The sequence below is a fragment of the Pinus tabuliformis genome, chromosome 2_1, assembly GCF_031772625.1.
Source record: "Pinus tabuliformis cultivar Carrire ecotype Pingquan chromosome 2_1, CPIR1, whole genome shotgun sequence".
Lineage (NCBI taxonomy): Eukaryota > Viridiplantae > Streptophyta > Pinopsida > Pinales > Pinaceae > Pinus > Pinus tabuliformis.
The window spans coordinates 566,771,257-566,793,583 of NC_142299.1; positions in this window are offsets into that span (position 1 = coordinate 566,771,257).

Here is a 22,327-nt window from a genome sequence, read left to right on the forward strand (position 1 = left end):
GTTTAAGTCTTTATGCAGGGAAGGATGTGAGATGTATGCATCAAAAGATACAGGATAGCTATGTTTTGTCATTAGTTTTTACACTATATGTAACTAAACATATCTAAAAATAGATTTTGTTTTTTTCTTACGGAAGAAAAAAGGCCTTGATTCTTAAAAAAAAATCAAGTATTGATTCCTTTCGCTGAAGGCCTTGATTCTTCAAAAAAAAATCAAAACCTTGATTCTTCAAAAAAATCAAGTATTGATTCATTGTACAGATTACCTTGGACTTTTCTAGTTACCCCACAACTATCCATTCATATCCATTCATAGCAAATCAACCACATGGAGACACAACCTTTCCACACTAGAGTAATGGCATGCTACAAAGAGCATTATTTTGGAAACATAACCTTTCCACATTTTTGAGTAATGACATGCTACAAAGAGCATTAGTCTTGACTCTTGTCTGCATGTGTGGAAACATAGTTAATTACTTAACATGCAAGCCACCACGTCCACGATGGTTGTTGCCGGTGGTGATGGCGATTTGACCCCACTAACTCCGTCATATCGATCAACCTTATCGGAGAATTACTCAGTCGTCTTGAATTGAAAATTTGTAGGATAGTTTTCTGACTTTGTTGCGTATTGTAAATACCTTGATAAAAATAAAATGTCTTTGCTCTGTAATAGGTATCGTAGACAAATGTGTCTTTTTTTTGGTATGAGAAATTTTAGGAAAATCAAACAACATAAATGTTGTACCATCCAAAAGGAGCAACATAAAATTGGGTCTAGTTCCCAGTTACGTGGTATTACTGGTAGCAGAAGTAGAAGTCCCCAGTGGAAATGTATCCAGACCAGGGAAGGCAGGGGTATGATTTTTAGGGGGTGGAGTAGTCCTGCTCAATGCACCTCGAGGGGAACAATTACATATAGAAATATTGCAGGATGCACACATCAAAAACTTCAAAACAAATCTTGGAAGAAAAATCGGCGGGTGAGAAGATTGAAACAAATAATATTAAACATTTTAAATGCAGAGTGGCAGATAAATGGCTTCGAGTGTTGCTTTTGGTGGTGTTTATGATCCTAAACAGAAAGGGAATAATATAATTTATAATTTTGAGTTTATGGATTGGCTCATCATATTTTTGTTTTACATACAATGCAGGCAAGGTTAACATTCATGGAACATCTTGGACACAAAAAAGTTTCGAATTCTAATGAGACCAGTTGTAGGTAGGGTTGGAATTTGGATTCTTCTTTATCCATCAGATAATATTTGTTTCGACATTTTGGGTCTTCATGCTTCTTGTCAAGGAATAGACTGTTTGAAATGTTACCCTTCAAGAGTGATTCTTTGATAACCAATAAAGATTTGATTCAAAAGCTACCCTTCAATAACATAGTTATATTAAAAAATTACAAAGAAAACAAAATAACCATAACACACAAACTAATTATTAATCTTTAATCTTATTTGAAATTACATGGAACACTCACAACAAAATATCTCAAAACTAAAATCAAATCTCTGTGACTTAAACAACATGCCCTGGCATGTGTAAATATCATCTCCTACACTTATAAGTGTATGTTATGTATTTGATATGATGATAAATGAAAATTAATTACCGCATTCTTGTAATGAGTTGAATCAAAAAAATGTACATCCCAACATCATAAATTACTCTATATGATCTTTACTATTTCTTTTATTATAATATAAATTCATTAAATATGAAATTTACCTCTTTTTTTTCCAATGCGACGCTATGATGACTTACTGTCAACGTCCGTATGTGATTATGTAATTTGTTAATAATTTTAAATAAAAAATATATTCTTTCTATTTTACTTTACGTATATCTAATTGGGATCAAAGTGTTTCACTAAACCTTATTATTAAAAAATTGTCGTTGTATATAATTCATAGTTATTTCTGATATATATCAATATATTTACATGTTAATTTTTCACAAATTACAAGCTTGAATTGTGACATAAAGTTATGAGTTTTAATCTATGGATTTGGTCAATGGTTATGAGGTTCACCCAACCTCAAATTTTTTTTAAGGTTCACCAAAATTCGAATCTTAAAGTTAAAGTTTGATGAACCTTGTGACATACCAGGCAACTACTGACTATTTGTATTTTAAAAGAGAGGGAGTTTATTTACTTCTCATGTTTATATCCAATTTTCTTAATTCATCAAATTTTATAGCAAAGAACTAGAAGTTAATACTGATCTAGAAGGGAAATTTATTTATCATCATTATTGTTATTACCAGCGTAGATCCATCTTAACTCCAGATCTATCAAGCGCTAAGAGGGATCAAATCTCTCGAGGTGAAAACCTTTTTTTTTAGTGCAAAACTTGAGGAAAGGTTTGAACGTCGAGAGATTTGATCCCTCTCGGTGCTTGATAGATCCGAAGTTAAGATGGATCTAGGTTGGTTAAAGTCATGGGAAACCAAGGAAAATCTGTTGAAGATATGATTAATTTTATCAATAATATGTAAATATATCTATTATTAATATAATCATTTTAAATATGCTAAATATGTATGAAATTAATCTCGTCATTTTAATTTTAAATTTGCTTAGTTTCTTGAGTTTGTTGAGATGATAAATATTGATAATAACTTTAATGATGAATAATGGTGAAATAAAATTTTTGAATGCAAAGTGACAATGTAATAGTGTTGACAATGTAATAGTGTTGAATGATAGAAAATGTGAATAATAAGACTGTAGTCAATTAAAAATAGTCTTCATTGTGATTAATCTCAAACTATTTTCTTCTACTATTCTTATTACCACCCTTGTTAGTTTTGTCATCTTTTCATATCAATTATATGAAAAGGACAGTGGAAATCGTAAACCGTTAAATCTTTAGCTCAAGTTGTTGCAGTAAACATCATACCTTGTCTCTATTGCTCTCTAATATTAATAGGTTGAATTACTATAACACAAAAATCAATGTACATTGCCAATAATATTTTGTGCTTACAATGAAATCAATGCATCTAATGCAAACAATCAAATAGTAGTAGAAATCAACATCTACACTCAAATCAATGCATCTAGTGCAAGTAAGCAAATAAGATTAGAAACCAACATCTACATTGAAATCAATGCATTTAGTGCAAGCAATCAAATAGGATTAAAAATGACCATCTACATGGAAATCAATGCATTTAGTGCAAGCAATCAAATACGATTAGAAATCATCTACATTGAATCAATGCACCTAGTGCAAGCAATCAAATATCATTAGAAATCAACATCTACACTAAAATCAATGCATCTAGTGCAAGCAATCAAATAGGATTAGAAATCACCATCTACACCAAATCAATGTATCTAGTTCAAGAAATATTCTTCCCTCTCTCCCCCTCCATCTCTCCTTTGTCTCTCTATCTCACCCCCCAAACACACACACTCTCTCACTCCATATCTATCAATCTCTCTATCCCTCCCTCCCTCTCTCCATATCTCTCTTCTTCCCTCTTCTCACGTTCCATCAATATCTCTATCTCCCTCTATCTCTCTATATCACCCCCAAAACATACACTCTCTTTCTCCAATCTATCTATCTATCCCTCCATCCTCCTCTCTCTCTCTCTCTCTTCCCCTTCTCTCCCTCTACCTCGCTTCTCTCTCTTTCCTCCTACTCTCCTCTCTCCCTCTCTCTCCATTTTCCTTATCACTCCCTCTCTCTCTCCACTCTTCTCTCTCTATGAATTTTTTCTTACCTTCGTCTCTCTCCCCCTCCAACTTCATCTCCCTTTCCCTCCCTCTCCCCACATCTTGTCTCTTCCTTCCTCTCTCTCCCTTTCTCCCCCACCTCTCTCTTTCTCTCTTCACCCTCCAACTGTGTTACTAGATGCCTCTCTCTCTCCTTCTTTGTCTCATTATCTCACCCCCAAACATACACATTCTCTCTCCATATCTCCCTTGCCACTCCCTCTCTCTCTCCACTTCTCACACTGTGTATTTCTTCTTCCCTCCCTCTGTCCCCCTCCAACTCCATCTCTCTACCCATCCCTCTCTCCTCCTCTCTCTCTCCTCATCTCTCCCCCTTTCTCTCCTATCTCCCTCTCTCTTCCCCCATCACTCACTCTCTCTCTATCTCTCTCTCTCTCTCTCTCCAATCCTCTCTCTTTCCCCATCACTTTCTTCCTCTCTCTCAAGTCCTCTATCTCCCTTTCTCTCATGCCTCCCTCTATCTTCCACTCTCTCTCTCGCTCTCTCTCTCTCTCTTCCCTCCAATCCTCTCTCTTCCTCCATCACTCTCTCTCTTTCTCCAACTGTGTTACTTTATCTCTCCATTTGTCCTTCTCTCTCCTTCTCCCCCCTTGTCTCCATCTGTCCTTATTTGTCTCTTTATCTCACCCCTAAACATACACACTCTCTCTCTCCACTTCTCAATCTCTATGCCTTTCTTCTTCTCTCCCTCTCTCCCCCTCCAAATCCATCTCTTTATCCCTCCCTCTCCCCTTCTCTCTCTCACACCTCCATCTTTATGTCTCCCTCTCCCTTTCTTACCCTTCTCTACCTCTCTCTCTTCATTCGTCCTCTCCCCTTTCATTTAGTTTATCTCCATCTCTCCCTTGTGACTCCCCCTATCTCTCCACCTTTATCACTCTATGTCTTTGTTCTTCCCTCACATATATATCTAGAGTTAATATATATATCATGAATATTAATATATATTATATTATAACAAATTTAATATTATATTAATCCAAAATTATTAAATTTAATAATATTAATATTATAATATATTGATATGAATATTAGATTTAATAAAAATATCAATACTAATATTTTATTACTAATTTTAGGGTTAATAATGTTTTTATTGCATGGTATTAATAATAATTTGGTCCAAAGTATTTGGCCCATAGACTTGGTATATAATTAGATGTTGATTTCTAATCCTATTTGATATATTTGTATTTATTTACCATATCTCTTTATACCCCTTTTATATTTATTTATTTACCATACCTCTTTTATAAATATGGTATTTGACCCATGATATTAATAATAATTTGTCCTATGGTATTTAGCTCATAGGCTTCACCTAAGTAAAACCTATTTTTTGAGTTTTTGTAAATATAAAGAGGTTTATGGAGTAATTATAAAACTAGGTTTTATTTATTTATCATACCTTAGTTTATTTATATTTATATTTATTTACCATACCTTTGGAGTAAGTATAAAAATAGGTTTTCTTTATTTACCATACCTTTAGCTTATTTATATTTTTATTTATTTACCATGCCTCTTTTCTGAGTGTTCGTAAAATTTATATTTTGTTTATATCCAATAATAATTAGATTGATTCTTAAACGAGGTTATTGTTAAGATTGCTCCCTTTCATCACCAAAAGTTTAGGGAGGCCATAGAAATTGAAAGGAGACTGAACAATCTCAACAGGATGACCGCGGGAAGATTAACAAATGTAGGATCCTGACTTTCCTCTTAACCCCTTTTTTTTCCCTCGTCATTATTTTCTTTTCGGATTTTTCCCTCTTCTTCTGGATTGTTTGGATTTTCCCTTTCTTTTGGATTGTTGTTTGGTACTCTTTCCTTTTATTATTCACCTATTTATTTCTAAGTTATTTAATTTTTAATTGTAATTATTAGGTTTATGGAACCTTCCTTATTATGTTCTTAATTTTTAGATTTTACTATTTTTTATTATTTTTTTAACAAATTAACTAACTAACTCATCATTTGGTATACATTTAAGTTCAATTCGTAATATATTTAGTAACTTATTTAGTTTATATAAATAGTAAACACATTATTTGAATAATTAATTAATTAATAATAATTTAGATTTTTATCCTAATATTTCATATATATGTGATTTATATGATGATGATGGTGGTGGTGGTGGTTAACATCCACTGAGACTAAACTTATATGATCATATATTCATAGATATAATAATCAAACTCGTTATTTAATTTATTATCTTTTTAATTGATTGTTTATAAAATTCCCTACAACATTATGGTTTTACTTGTAATTAGATGAAGATAAATAAGCACGTTCATAGATTATTTCATTATTTGAATTAATATTTATATTTTTATCCTAGTAATTATCATCAATATGAATTTATTGAGTTGTAAATATAATACTTAATTACTTTTAAATAAAAACTTAATATTTAAGAAAATAATAAATTATTTTACCTTTCAGGTTCTTATTTCATATTATTTTAATTAAATTTAAATAGTTTTATTTAATTACATATAGATTTATATAAAATAAATTTAACAAATTAACCAATTTATTAATTAAATGTCTAATTAGATATCATTTTTGGGATTCAACTGCGTTAAGTAAGTCATTCAAACGTATGACCATTTCCATGAGAGGTAGTCGTAACTGACTAATTTCTCATGATTTTTGAATAGTTCACTTAGCACTCATTGCATCGGGTGATGCTCACAGGGGTGAAGAAATGGGGTAAATGTCTAATTCTTCTCTAAATTTTAGTCGGGTCAAAAATAGTTGTTGCCCATTCAATTATAGTCATTACCTTTGGTCAAATTGGTTGTTTCTTTTTAAGAGTTGGAATGCTCGATCTCTCTAGATGAACCACTCTCGTTGGTTCGAAACACATCAACAAATGAATTAACTATGAACCACACTTGCCGGTTCCCAAAGCATGGACAAATGAATTAATTATGAACCACACTTGTTGGTTTGAAACCCGTGGACAAATGAATTTCGATGTAATAATCCCCGAAAGCTTATCTCAAAAATTGGATATAGATCACAAAAACCTCAATTCAATAGACCTGAAAATGTTAAATGTTAAATTTTAAAAAATAAAATCTAATATTTATATAGCAAAATTTTTCATTTTTTATATATTTTTTAATTTTATAAATCAGCAAACTAATAATCTCATACATAGAATTAGTTTTAATATTATATAATTTTTATTTCTAAATTATACATATTATAATTTACCTTCTATTTAATTTATTATTTAACATATTATCTAATTTACAAATGCATTTTTATCTCATAAAATTAATTTTAATATTTTTATTTTTAAATTAACATATTTTAATTTACCTTCAATTTAATTGAGTATTTAACATATTATCTAATTTATAAATGCATTTTTTTATTTTATAAATTAATATAAATTAATTTTAATCTTAATAATTTAAACTCTTAATCAATCATATTTAAATCCAATAAATCAAAATAAATATTAACTTGATTTTTAAACAATAATTTTGTTTTAAATTTTAACTTGATTTTTAAACAATAATTTTGTTTTAAATTTTAATTTTAAAATGTTATATATAAATAAATATAGTTCTACTTTACAACAGTGGGAAAATCTATTATAACTCAATTATCAAACTTGCTGGACATCCATTTGTTTTAAATTTTAATTTTAAAATATTATATATAAATAAATAAAGGTCTACTTTACAACAGTGGGAAAATCTATCATAACTCAGTTGTGAAACTAGTTGTGACAACATCCATCTTTGGCTACTATCAGTGAATGCATGCTAACACATAAACATTATTCAAGGAAAACTATCAATCTCTGGCTACTATCTGTGAATGCATGCTAACACATAACCCTTATTCAAGGAAAACTACGTCACTGTCACCTAAAATGATAGCATGATGGTCCTCAAGTGGGCAAGATTTCACTCTTGTAAGATGCCCTCTAGATCTTAGGCCATTAACTTGTTTCCTTATGTCCTAGGAAGATGAGTTCTTAACGAAATAGACACAATTTTAGAACATATAAATATAACTTTATTATTCAAACAAATGATATAAAAAGCATAATAATAATAAAACTTTTAAATAAGACATTATTAACAAATTAATAATCTCATTAACATTACAAATATGTAATATTTAATTGTTAAAACAAATAGATACAAAAACTTGATAATAAACTTTTTAGATGCATAGGGGCATAGAGCAATGGTGACAAGGTGTTCTATTAACACACTTTGTGGTGTAAAGATCAACGGTTTGAAATGGTAAAAAAATCCAACCATGCTAAGAATTGGTGTAGCCTATGTAAAGATCAACGGTTTGAAATGGTAAAAAAATCCAACCATGCTAAGAATTGGTGTAGCCTATGATCCCTGGATGTTTTTGATGGCTTAATTTCCCCTAGTCATAATTACTCAAACTATAGGTTAAAAGTGTCAATTGTCTCAAAACTCACATTACCTAGTTATTAAAAAAACAAAACAAAACAAAAAACAAAAACTTTTAAATAAAACATAGTTAACCTATGATAATTTTTTTTTTAATAATCTTATTAATATTAAAAATATATAATATTTAATTTAATATAATAAAAAATTTATTTTATTGTATTTTAAATCAGAGAAATTTTAATTCATTATTTAACATATATATATATATATATATATAAGTGGACGTTTCATAATATTCGAGATAAATAAAAAATAAACGAAAATATATTTTAAAAATTAATTATCTTTTTAAATTATTATACCCTAATATTGATGAACATAAATACATTTTAATTAATTGACTATTTACTGAAATCTTTAAAATCTAATATTGATTTTGGAATAGACTATTATAGACTTAAAAGAAAAGGAGTAGTCTACCCAGGCAGAGGAATTGCCTAGGAATAGTAATCAGTCGGAAAACATTCTAATTTAGAAGATGGAGAATGGAAAATAGTGGTTCATTGAGATAGCCACCTCGAGGTGTGGACCGATCCGGCATCCGATGACCAGTCGTATCTCCGGCAACATTTGCGTGACCTCCGTTAGCTCTAGGTGTCATTGATGTGCAACATGTTCATTCATGTTAATCATCATGTTAGTTATGGAAGGATAATGAAATTTTGAAATTAAGCCACGCCTTCCGCTTCTAAAAACCAAATAGGGATAATTAGGCTCTCTGGTTGATTATGGAATCCTCGGCTTAATTGTGAGGATACTCTTTCTGTATGGGTTTTCCATTATTCGCCGGAGAGCAGGCTGTGCCGTCGATTTTATTCCCGCATTCTTTAAATCTTAGGGTCAGGGAGAAGGAAAACCTCATTCATGTGATCACGAGATCGATCTTCTCTTTGTGTGAGTGAAGTTGTGTAAGGTTTTAGCATTTTTGTATTCTGTATTTTGATTATTTATGCCAAATGATTTTTTTCTTTATTTTTATTTTCACGAAAGACAAGTCGGTTTTATAGACTTTTTCCTGTGCTTGTATGAAGCCGATGATAGGAGCACTAAAATGTGGATCTCATAGGGATTCTTGCGGTGTCATTTGACATATCCCTTATAAGGTGTGAATATTGTGGCCGATGATACGAACACTGAAATGTGGATCTCACAGGGATTCTTGCGGTGTCATTTGACATATCCCTTATAAGCCATGAAGATTGTGATGTGGTTTTATTGATCGATATTAAACTCTACTTTTTGGTGATTGTGCTGTGGTTTTATTGATCGAGATTAAACGCTTTTTTGGTCTTTGTGTAATGTATACGGTTCGGTAATGTAATGGAATGTAGACAGAATCTGGTTTAAAAATTTAATAGGTTACTGTTTAAATTTTCAAATGCCCACATACCTTGGTTCGCTAATGAGGCTACCAAGCGTGGAGTCTATCATTTGCTTGCCCCAATAGCCTGGTTCATTCATCTCAATGGCATGGCTACAAGACAAACATTTCTAACCCACTGACAGTGCAGTTCTGCGTTTTTTTGCCCTTGGTTTTGCACAAAAGGGGCACGACATTGATGATGAGTGCTAATGGCCCTCGTTGACATTTTCACAGCTTCTACAACACATTGCTTGTATCAGCTGAAATCATAATAATGATTCTATAATGTGGAATAAACACTTAAAAGAATTGAAAAACTTTATTACCCAAAAAACCATACCTCCGGCCATTGATGTTGCTCACACTTCAAAACCAAAATTTCTGCTACGCTTGAGGCAGTCCCTTCTTTTGTTTGAAAAGATGAAATATTCCTCTAAAAAACTACGCTGGAGCCAAATCATCCACTTGCAGGAATACAATAGCCGCGAGGTTCGAAAACTGAACTCTGGGTTGTTGCAAAACGAAAGTCGAAACTGTTGTCTGGTCAAAGGTCGAGACAAGCCCACGACAAAAGGGGAATCAATGGGTTTAAATGCCCAGGCTTTATACGCATGCCATGGATGGATTTCATGACAGAATATCTCAATCTCTACATGCAAAAAGAATCCCCTTTGGGCAACTTAGTGAACCTCTACGCACTGCTCTTCGCGACTCTCTTCAACAGTCAACAAGGCCTCACTTCTGCTAAACAACGAATAGGCTCAAGATATTGAAATCCCACGTTGAATATTCTGCAGACACTAAAGTTATCTCTTGACCTTATGAGGATGAAATTCTGGCATTTGTAATCTTCCAAGCTCTGCACACTCTAATTTGATGGTGTAAGGCTGAAGGGGATTGAGTGAGTGAGCTTGTGGACCAAATAGAAGTATTTATAGCCAAGCTTCCATTAAGCTTTTGTTAGTTATATGTCAAGTGTTCCATAGAACATGGTAGAGAACTGCAGAGGGAGTAATGGACCACTCCAGGAACTCCCAACAAGAAATTAATTAACTGAAGATAGTTTCCATAATTGAAGGAAATAACTGCAGTTGGTTTCCTTAATTTAAGGAAATGACAGCAGTTGATTTCCAGATTATCGGCTGCCGTTGGGAGAGGGAGCTTAGCATTCTCCAACTTGGTCCATACTTCCAATATTAATGTCTCGTCTTAAAACCTATTGATAATCTGTATTAAGTAATAGATACATGAATCATGGCAATAAGTCCCCTAATGATGAGTATTATCTTCCATGTATTACTATGTATTTATTTCTATTAAAATTTATGTGGCAACAATTTCTTAATGAATAAACCTTATGTTTATTCTTGGTCCTACACAGATGAATTCTCTCAAATCAAATTAAGGTGCACATAAATATGAGGAAAACATCATAATAATTAAGAATTTCATTAAAATAACATTGTCCATACAATGAGAATCTACATAATGGAACCAAGTCCCATATTCATTACATGATCCTTGAATTTAGATGGTGGCATGTTCTTAGTTAAAGGATCAGCGATCATCAACTCAGTGCTAACGTGCTCAATGACCACTTTCTTTTCTTTAGTACATTCCCTTATAGCTAAATACTTAATTTCGACTTCCACTTTTGTTGTTGTTAGCCATAAAAATAGCATCTAAATTGTCGCAATACATTCTCAATGACTTAGAGATAGAATCCATAATTCTAAGCCCATAAATGAAACTCTTAAGCCCTACACCATGTAAAGTAGCCTCAAAACAGGAGAAGAACTCGGCTTTCATAGTGGAAGTGGTAATCAAGGTCTGCTTGGCACTCCTCTATGATACAGCTCCACCGGCCATCATAAAAATGTATCCTGATGTTGATTTGCGTGAATCAACACATCGAGCAAAGTCAGAATCTGAGTAGCTAGTTACTTCCAAATTTTCCATCCGTCTATACATAAGCATGTAGTTTTTAGTTCCTTGAAGGTACCTCATTACTTTCTTTGCAGCTCTCCAGTGGTCTAAACCTGGATCACTCTGATATCGCCCCAACATTCGCACAACAAATGCAATGTCAGGTCTTGTGCAGACCTGAGCATACATTAGGCTTCCGGTAACAGAAGCATATGGAATGTTCTTCATTTGTTCCCTTTCAAAGTCGTTCTTCGGGCATTGCTTCAAATTGAACCTATTACCCTTCACAATGGGAGCTACACTTGGTGAACAATCTTTCATCCGAAATCTCTCTAAAATTTTATTAATATAGGTTTCCTGAGATAGACCCAAGATGCCTCGAAATCTGTCTCTATGGATCTTAATGCCAATGACATAAGATGCCTCACCCATATCCTTCATATCAAAATTTTTAGAGAGGAATTGTTTCACCTCATGCTGCAAACCCTTATCATTGGTTGCTAGCAAAATGCCATCCACATATAAAACAAGAAAACGGATTTTACTCCCACTGAATTTCAGGTATATACATTGATCCATAATGTTTTCTACAAAACTGAATGAAGAAATTACATTATGGAATTTCAAATACCATTAGCAGGATGCTTGTTTTAAACCGTATAATGATTTCTTAAGCTTGCAAACCAATTGCTCACCATCACTAGAGGGGAATCCTTCAGGTTGTTTCATGTAAACCTCCTCCTCTAGATCTCCATTGAGAAATGTCATTTTCACATCCATTGGTTGCAACTCCAAGTCAAAATGGGCTACTAATGCCATAATAACGTGCAAGGAATATTTCTTAGATACAGGAGATAAAGTCTCCATGTAGTCGATTCCTTCTGTCTGAGTGAATCCCTTAGCAACAAGTCTTGCCTTGTATCTCTCAATGTTGCCCAATGAGTCTTTCTTAGTCTTAAAGACCCATTTACATCCAATGGCTTTTGCACCATTAGGCAACTCAACAAGATCCCAAACTTCGTTGCTCTTTATAGGATTCATCTCTTCCTTCATGGCATTGTACCATAATTATGATTCTTTGCAACTCATGGCTTGTGAAAATGACTCGGGATCATTTTCGGCTCCAATGTTGTAGTCAGATTCTTGCAGATACACAACATAATCATCAGGAATTGTTGATCTCTTTGGTCTAGTAGATCTTCTTAATATTGTACCATCATCTTCCTAAGAAGTATGTGGTTCAACTCGTTCAAAAGTTCTTGGCAACTCTTGAACTACCTGATCTACTGGAATGTCGTCAGCAGCTTGTGGAACTTCAACAATTGGTTATTCAACACCAGTGTGTACTTGAGGGGTGTTGTGAACAATAATCAATCTATCACTTGAGGTGGAAGGTTGAGATTCTAAATGATCCTTTTTAGAATCTATGTTCCTGGTTTCATCGCTCCCACTAATCAAGTCATTTTCAAGAAACTTTGCATTTCTTGATTCCACAATCCTAGTGTTATGAGATGGATAGTAAAATCTGTAACCTTTAGACCTTTCAGCATATCCAAGGAAATACCTACTAATGGTCCTTGGGTCCAGCTTCTCTCTTGTGGATTATATATTCTTACTTCAGACGAGCATCCCCAAACGTGCATATGTCGCAAACTTGGTTTCCAACCTTTCCATAATTCAAATGGCATTTTATGAACAACATTGGTTGGAACTTGGTTTAATATATACACTGTCATCTTAAGTGCTTCAGTCCACAAGGATTTAGGAAGATTGGAGTTGCTAAGCATACTCCGCACCATGTCCAATAATGTTCAGTTTCTTCTTTATGCTACACCATTCTGGTCGGATGAACCAGGCATGGTGTATTGGGCGACAATCCCATGCTCTTGAAGAAATTTTGCAAATGGCCCGGGTGCTTGTCCATCTTCTGTGTATCTACCATAATATTCTCCACCTCTATCTGATCTCACGATCTTAATTTGCTTGCCGCATTGTTTCTCTACTTCAACCTTAAAGATATTAAAGGCATCTAATGCTTCATTCTTTTTATGAAGCATGTAGAGATACATATATCATGAATGATCATCTATAAAAGAGATGAAGTATCTCTGACCATATGAGTCCATGTCTGGACTACATATATCAGTATGTATGATCTCTAATATGTTCGAACTCCTATTTGCACCTTTCTTTGACTTGTTGGTATGTTTTCCCTTTATGAAGTCCACACAAGTCTCAAAATCAGTAAAATCCAAAGTATTAAGTACCCCTTCATTTACTAATCTTTTAATTCTTTCTATGGATATATGACCTAATTTCTGGTACCATGATTTAGAGGAATCCTCATTAATAACACATATTTTAGTGCTAGTGTGAACATGCATTGAATCATAAGTGACATTGTTTTGTAAATTAATGCAGTAAAGACCATTAGACAAAATACAATTCCCAATATAATCATATCTATAAAATAAACTGAAGGATGTTTCTGAAAAGTTAAAGGAATATCCAAAATGTACAAGTCTTGAAACTGAAATCAACTTTCTAGAAAAACTTTGAACTTTATGATAAAACTATTAATTCATAATTCATGTGAGTAAGTTATGAATAATTTGATATTTTACCCTAATTAATTATATAAATATAGTAAAAATTCATGTGGGATCAAATTTATCATATTTAATATAATTAATTACAATTAATGTCTAAATAATCTTAATAAATCATAATATATAATATTATTTAATTAGAGATGTTGTGGCTATTTTCTAATCAATTAAAAATTATATGGATCACTAGACATTATTTCTTTTATGCATAACAATTAACATGATATGTGAATAATTATAAATTGCATAAATAAAATTATAATATTCATGCATAACATTCAGCAAGTATACTCATCCAAAATAGCATGTATTAATTAGAGCATAAATAATTAATTCATGCAAATTGAATATAAGCATAGTTATAAATTTGCACAACAATTATACAGATTGCATATAATTAAACCAAATAATATTATAAGCAAAAATTAGACATATTTCCAAATAAATGCCTTAATTTAGAAAATTCTCAAATATGGCATTGACCCAGACAGAGCATGTCTATAAACACCAAAGCAGAGATAAAAAAAATGCTTTGATACCAAATGAAAGCATAATAACGATTCTATAATGCAGAATAAACACTTAAAAGAATCGAAAAACTTTAATACCCTAGAAATCATACCTTCGGCCATTGATGTTGCTCACACTTCAAAACCAAACTTTCTGCTACGCTTGAGGCAGTCCTTTCTTTTGTTTGCAAAGACGAAATATTCCTCTAAAAAACTACGCTGGAGCCAAATCATCCACTTGCAGGAATACAATAGCCGCGAGGTTCGAAAACTGAACTCTGGGTTGTTGCAAAACGGAAGGCGAAACCGTTGTCTAGTCAAAGGCCGAGACAAGCCGACGGCAAAAGGGGAATCAATGGGTTTAAATGCCCAGGTTGTATACACATGCCATGGATGGATTTCATGACAGAATATCTCAACCTCTACATGCAAAAAGAATCCCCTTTGGGGAACTCAGTGAACCTCTACGCACTGCTCTTCGCGACTCTCTTCAACAGTCAACGAGCCCTCACTTCTGCTAAACAACGAATACGCTCAGGATATCGAAATCCCACGTTGAAGATTTTGCAGACGCTAAAGCTATCTCTCGACCTCCTGAGGATGAAATTCTGGCATTTGTAATCTTCCAAGCTCTGCACACTCTAATTTGATGGTGTAAGGCTCAAGGGGATTGAGTGAGTGAGCTTGGGGACCAAACAAAGGTATTTATAGCCAAGCTTTCATCAAGCTTTTGTTGGCTATGTGTCAAGTGTTCCACAGAACATGGTAGAGAACTGCAGAGGGAGTAATGGACCGCTTCATGAACTCCCAACAAGAAATTAACTGAAGATAGTTTCCGTAATTGAAAGAAATAACTGCAATTAGTTTTCGTAATTTAAGGAAATGACTGTAGTTGATTTCCAGATTATTGATGACCATTATGAGAAGAAGCTTAACATCAGCGCTTCGCTGTACCCAGTTCAAAATGGATTACGATTTGATTTCTTCGTGTTCTGTTGCTGGTCGTGGCACCAACTCTGGTTTTCCAACAAAGCTTCAGCGGAATAAAGCAATTGAGAAACAACACAACCATAGGGCGGCTTGTTGGGATTTAGCTTTCGATTGTGTAAAGTTTTAAAATACAGAGCTTAAGTTTCACTCGACCAAGCTGAGAATGCCAATCACATTTTTGGAAATTAATGAGTTGTTAACATTTGTCTTTGTATGGTTGGTTCGTTTCTTTTCAACAATTTCCATTACTGTTAGTGAGTGCAGTCACGTGTACTTCGAATTTGGTAAAAAAAAAAAAATATTAAAATTTTGGTAAAAAAAAATATTAAAATAAAATATTTTAAAGACTGTAGGTAAAATTTTCAGAAGTTTAATAAATTAATAAGCTTTTAAAATCTCCGTAGCGGACTCTCATAGAAGCTTGGGCAAAATTTTAAATTTTTCGTATAAAATTATGGTATTATGGTATCCCTGGCATGTAGATTATTCAAATTCTAGTCATATTATCTACAACTTTGCCATCGGGTTATTTTGAATAAAGAATATTTTATGTATTAACTGTGTCATTTAAGGCTATTTTGAATAAAAAAGATTTATGTATGTACAAAAAAAATTTGTTGGGAGAAAATATATTATAATTTAGTTATAAATTTTTTTTGTTTAGAAACTTATTTTGAATAAAGAATATTTACATATATACATAAAAGGTAATTAATAGTAAATATTTTTTTGGGCTAAATATATTATAATTTAGTTGTTAAATTAATAGTGAGATAATCAAGGAAAGCCAAGTCACCTAGAGTTATTGGTTAGTGGTTAGTAAGCCCGCATGTATTCACTCTTGCGAGATGTCTCTCAAACTTAGGTTGTTAACTTGTTCATTCATATTAAATCACTAGATTTAATTTAATTTTTAATTAAATATTTAAAAGAAATTATAATTTTAATTCAATTAAAAATAATAAATGAATTTTATATTTTAAGTTTGTTTTTATAAATAAAATTATAAATATTTTTTTGAAAAAACTTTATAAGATTTATGACATTAAAATAAATTAAAATAATAATTATTTGTATTCCTAAAAATGATATTTCAAAGAATATATAAATTTTTAATTAATAAAACACAGTTAGAAATTATATATATATATATATATATATATATATATATATATATATATATATATATATATATATATATATATATAATAGTTAAAAATTAAGATTTATCTTATAGTATTTGTTGGGTTTTGAATTTATAGTGAATAAATTTACTACTAACAAAAGTGGCTAGTTGAAATTCCTCCATAGTTAACCCCCAAAAGAATCACTTTACCATATAATTAAAATAATGATTCATGCTCATAATTATTATATTTGGCAATTTCATATTTGATTTTAATATAAAAAATATATAAAAACTTATACTTATAATAATCTTTGGTCTAATTTCCCTTTAAACATGGTATACCATTAAGACTTTCATTTACATAATGACTAAATTATGAATCAATGAAATGTAGTAAATTAATCTAGAAAAAAAGATACTTGTAAAATATATATAAGGCTCTAAACACATCATCTAGGTTTAAATCTCCACTAGTGACATGATGAGTTATAAGACATTGATGTAGTAGATTTGTGCTTATTAATATTATTGTATTGACTTCAAACCTTATTAAACTTTTGCTCATATTTTTGCACATTATTTTATATATATATATGAAATTTTTTTCTTTAATTTCATCTTATTTTATTTTATGAATTAATATATATTTCTATTATCTATTAATGACTTTTAATTTATTGATATATTTTTTATTCAAAAAAATATATATTATATTGTTGAAAACCACATAAAAATTTTCAATATTATTTTTAAAGATTAATAAGAAAATAATATTTCTATTAAAAAAAAATCATATACAATTTAATATATATATAAAATATAGCAAGTTAAACATTTTACTTACTTAAAATAAATTATATCTTTTGATAATATTTAGTCTACCCGGCCAATCATGGGCAAAAGTAAGATTCTAACTATATAAAATGCTTAATGTTTATACTATAAAAAAAATAAAGATTTCAATAAATTCATGCTTAATGTTTATACTATAACAATAACAAAATAATAAAGGTTTCAATAAATTCATTTTATGTTAAATAAAAAAAGCAAATTAAATTCTAAATATATAAATATTTTAATACATTTATTTTATTTTTAAATGCAAATATCATTTTAATTTTAAATATGATTTTATAAGTGACTAATCAAATTAGATAAGTATAATTAGTAAATCGTTTGAAATAATTTTTAAATAACTGTATTTCTAACTCAAATATAGCAAATTCAAATAATTGTTCCATGACCACATTTTCAATGAGATTCAAAGAAAGATGCGGACTCGACTAAGGAAGAAGGGGAGCGCAGCAATGGAGGTCTGACCTAGCTAGGGTTTGGCTTTCTTGCAGTAGTTGCAGGTCTGGAACGCCACAGATCCACTCTGGCAGCATTGTTTCGAAGGGGGCAATTGCTGTCGGACTGGATGGGAGCAGAGGGGTCCAGTGGGACCCCAACTTTTAAGCAAGCTGTTTTGCAGAAATAGCCTCAGAAGATGAAAGAGGGAGTCAGAATCGAAGGCATGAACAGCAAGCTGCAAAGCAGCAGGAAAAACAAGGAAAAAAGGCCAATAACGTCTGACAAGACAGACAAGACCTCAGACGACAGGAATACAGAGAAGCGGAATACTGTTGACAAACAAGACAAAACTGATGACAAGTCGCAACCATCAGAAAATGAAAAGGAGCAGCCCACAAAAGACAAAGAACCAAAAAATAAGGGAATAATCCATCCGGCGAAGGAAGGGGAAACAAGCGCGAACCCCAAAAGAACCCATGTGACCAGCAACGCATGTAAGCCAAAAAAAGAAGACAGCCTGCGGGTTACAATCATCGACCCTGAAATCCAAGCCTACAGGGAACACATGGCTGAGCACGCCATCATCTGCAAATTTATGGGAATCTGGCCATCTGAGAGGACTCTGTGCCAATGGATAAGACAGCAGTGGAAACCAAAAGGGGATGTGCAGCTACATTTAGGAGCTAAAGGTTTTTTTACAGTTGTCTTCACAAGTCTAGAAGACAAGGATAGAGTGTTTGAGGGCGGCCCATATTTCCTGGCAGCAGCAGGACTCTATATGAGACCTTGGAAGCCAAACTTCGTCCCGGAGAAGGAGACTTTCACCCAGGTGCCTGTCTGGATCAGACTTTTCTCTCTTCCAATCGATTATTGGGGTTTTAATGCACTCAAGCAAATAGGGGACAAGCTCGGGACCTTTGTTAAAGCCTCCGAAGCAACCATGCAGAAAAGATACACAACCTACGCTAGAATCTGTGTAGAACTGGATGTTTCTGGAGCGCTACACGAGGGGGTATGGCTCGAATATAGGGATGAAGAATACTTTCAGGCGCTAGACTACGAGCAAATACCTTTTAGGTGTCGGAAATGCCACGAGCATGGGCATCTGGTAAGGGACTGTCCTTTGAACAGAAAGGAGGCGGAAGAAGAGAAAACACAGAATACCAGAGACAAGAACAACTTCACCAAACCCAAGAACAGGCAGAGAGCCAACAGAAGGAGGAATATGAAAGGGAACACAGACAGAAATTATTTCAGTAATCCCTTTGAGATCCTAGACCTGGAGACGGACTCGGAGGAAAAGCAGAACATGCTCAACAGGGAGGAAGGGCAAGAGAACCCGGAAAAACCCACAGGGGAAGGAAGGACGGACGAAACAATCACAGGAGAAATCCTCATGCAGGACAGAATAGCAGAAACGGAGGAGGAAACAGATATGCTAACTAGTGAAGCAGGAAGCGAGGATTTGGAGCTAGAAGACACCCTAGCAATGGATGGGATGGACCTAAACGCGCTCGTAGAAAGCTGGAAAGCCAAAGGGATTGAAGCAGTACCAGAGGAAGAAATAAGGAAGGTCAATGACCTCTTTATAGCGCGGCAGAAGGCAATAATGGAAAAACAGAAGAGAAAGCTAGGTATAATCAAGGGAGGCTCACCTCACTACCAAACACAGCTAGGAAGAACTTCAGGCTCAAGACACAAACGCCGAAGAGGTCGAAAGACAAGTATGGAACACCTACAGGAACTTGGAGAGATGTTAATCAATGCCGGCCTGATAAGGCAGTTAAGTGATTACCCATCCTTCCAACTAAATTTTTAACTATGAAGATTATCTCATGGAACGCCAGAGGGATAAGCAGTCAGGCCAAACAGAGGGTTCTGAAACGGAAGATGGAAAAGTATAACCCGGACATGCTGTTTCTTCAAGAAACCAAATGCAACAATGCTCTCATAGACAAGCTACGAGGGAAGTTAGGTAGGAATCTTGAAGTTTTGGAGATTGGAAGTAAAGGGCGCGAAGGGGGTTTAGCGACCTTCTGGGATACAAGAAGATATCAACTCATCACAGCTGAAGCTAGCAAAAATTACCTGGCACTGGAGGTGCAGCCTACAGGTAATTCTTCATCTTTTCTATGCATCAATGTCTACAGTCCCCAAAAGCTAGAAGATAAAATTAGTTTTCTAGATTCGCTAACCAAATTCATAGATAGACACCATAATGCAAAACTTATTTTGGGGGGAGACTTCAATATGATAACCTCCCTCCTGGAGAAAAAAGGAGGCCTAAGGAAACTACACAGGGATGGAGAGGCCTTCATAAGTTTCATAGACAATGCAAAACTGGTTGATGTCTATCCCAAGAGTGGCAAGTATAATTGGAACAATAGAAGGGGGGGAGAAAGGCTCATATCTTCTAGACTGGATCGGTTTTTAATCTCAAAAAGCCTGCTCTTAGAAGGGACGGCTGTGGAATCAAATATCCTCCCTAGTGGAGGATCAGACCATTGGCCGATATCACTAGCAGTTGAGATATAGGGCACTGCCAGAAACAAACCCTTCAGGTTTGAAAAGTTCTGGATAGAACACCCCACCTTCCTTGAGATGGTAGAGAAGTGGTGGTCAGAGCCCTTAGGGGAGGAAGGCTCCAAAATGTATATTCTACAACAGAAATTAAAAAACATCAAAATGAAACTGAAAGATTGGAACAAAAAAGTATTCGGAAATATCTTCCGGGAGAAGGCCATCATCGAAAACAAGCTGGAACAGATCCAAAAGGAAGGCATGGCCGGACGCAGAGAGGAGGAAACCAGCAAGCTAGAAGACGAGCTTACACAGCAATGGCACAACAGATGCAAGCAGGAAGAAACATTATGGAAGCAGAAATCTAGAATCCTGTGGTTGAAAGAAGGGGAGCAAAACACAAAGTTCTTCCACAGATCAGCTATGGACTACAGAAGCGCCAACAAAATACTGGAGCTAAAAAACGATGAGGGAGGTATTATCAGAAATCATAATGAAATTTCAGCCTCCCTCACAAATCACTTCAGCCTCATAGCGCAAGAGCCAGGGATTAATAGGGAGGAAGCCATCAAAGAAATCACCGATGTAATACCTAGAATAATTACAGAAGAGCAGAACTGGTCCCTTAGAAGAACAATCACAATGGAAGAAGTTGAGGAGGCAGTTAGAAGTATGCCCAATGATAAAGCTCCAGGTCCAGATGGTTTCACCATCAACTTCTACAAAGCCTGCTGGAACATCGTCAAGCAAGACATATGGGAGATCGTGGAAGACTCAAGACGATCCAAAACCATCCTTAAATCCTTAAACTCTACCTTCATCGCTCTTGTACCCAAAGTGGAGGCAGCCAACACTCCGGAAAAATTCCCACCCATTGCACTATGTAATGTCATCTATAAAATAATTTCAAAGGTCATAGCAAACAGACTGAAGGCTATCCTACCCGGCATCATATCGCAAGAATAGTCTGGCTATGTGGAGGGAAGGCAAATAATGGACAATATCCTGCTCGCCCAGGAGATGATTCACTCTCTCCACTCTCGAAAAGAAGCAGGTATGCTCATGCAGTTAGATCTTTCCAAAGCTTACGACAAGGTAAGCTGGTCTTATTTGGAAGCAGTGTTAGCAGCTTTTAGATTTAGTAGCCAGTGGATTAAGTGGATTCTAGCCCTCATCAAATCGCCTAGATACTCCATCCTGGTGAATGGGGTTCCTTCAGCTCCCTTCCACCCCACCAGAGGCATCAGACAGGGAGATCCCCTGTCCCCCTTTCTGTTTGTCATTCTCATGGAAGGCCTAAGCAGATTAATAGCAAGGAAAAAAGAAGAAGGCCAAATTAGAGGTCTACAACCTATTAGAGCCTGTCCAGCCACAACTCATCAACAGTTTGTGGACGACACCATGTTACATGGCGCCCCCACAGTCAAAGAGGCCTTAGCCTACAGAAATATCCTCAATTTGTTCAGCCAAGCCTCGGGCATGGAGATTAACTTCCCCAAATCCACTCTGTTCTTCTTCAACACGCATCCATCCATCCAATCTCATCTCTCCCGTCTCCCAGGGTTTAAAATTGGCTCTTTACCATCTAGATACCTTGGTGCCCCCCTAACTCTGAAACCGTGGTAGAAAGGACATTGGGAGAAGGTACTAGCTAGCATGGAAAGGAAATGTAAACACTGGACTCACCGAGCCTTGAATTTTGCCGGCAGATTAATTCTAACAAAAGTGGTTTTGCAGGCTATTCCTCAATATATGCTCTCTAT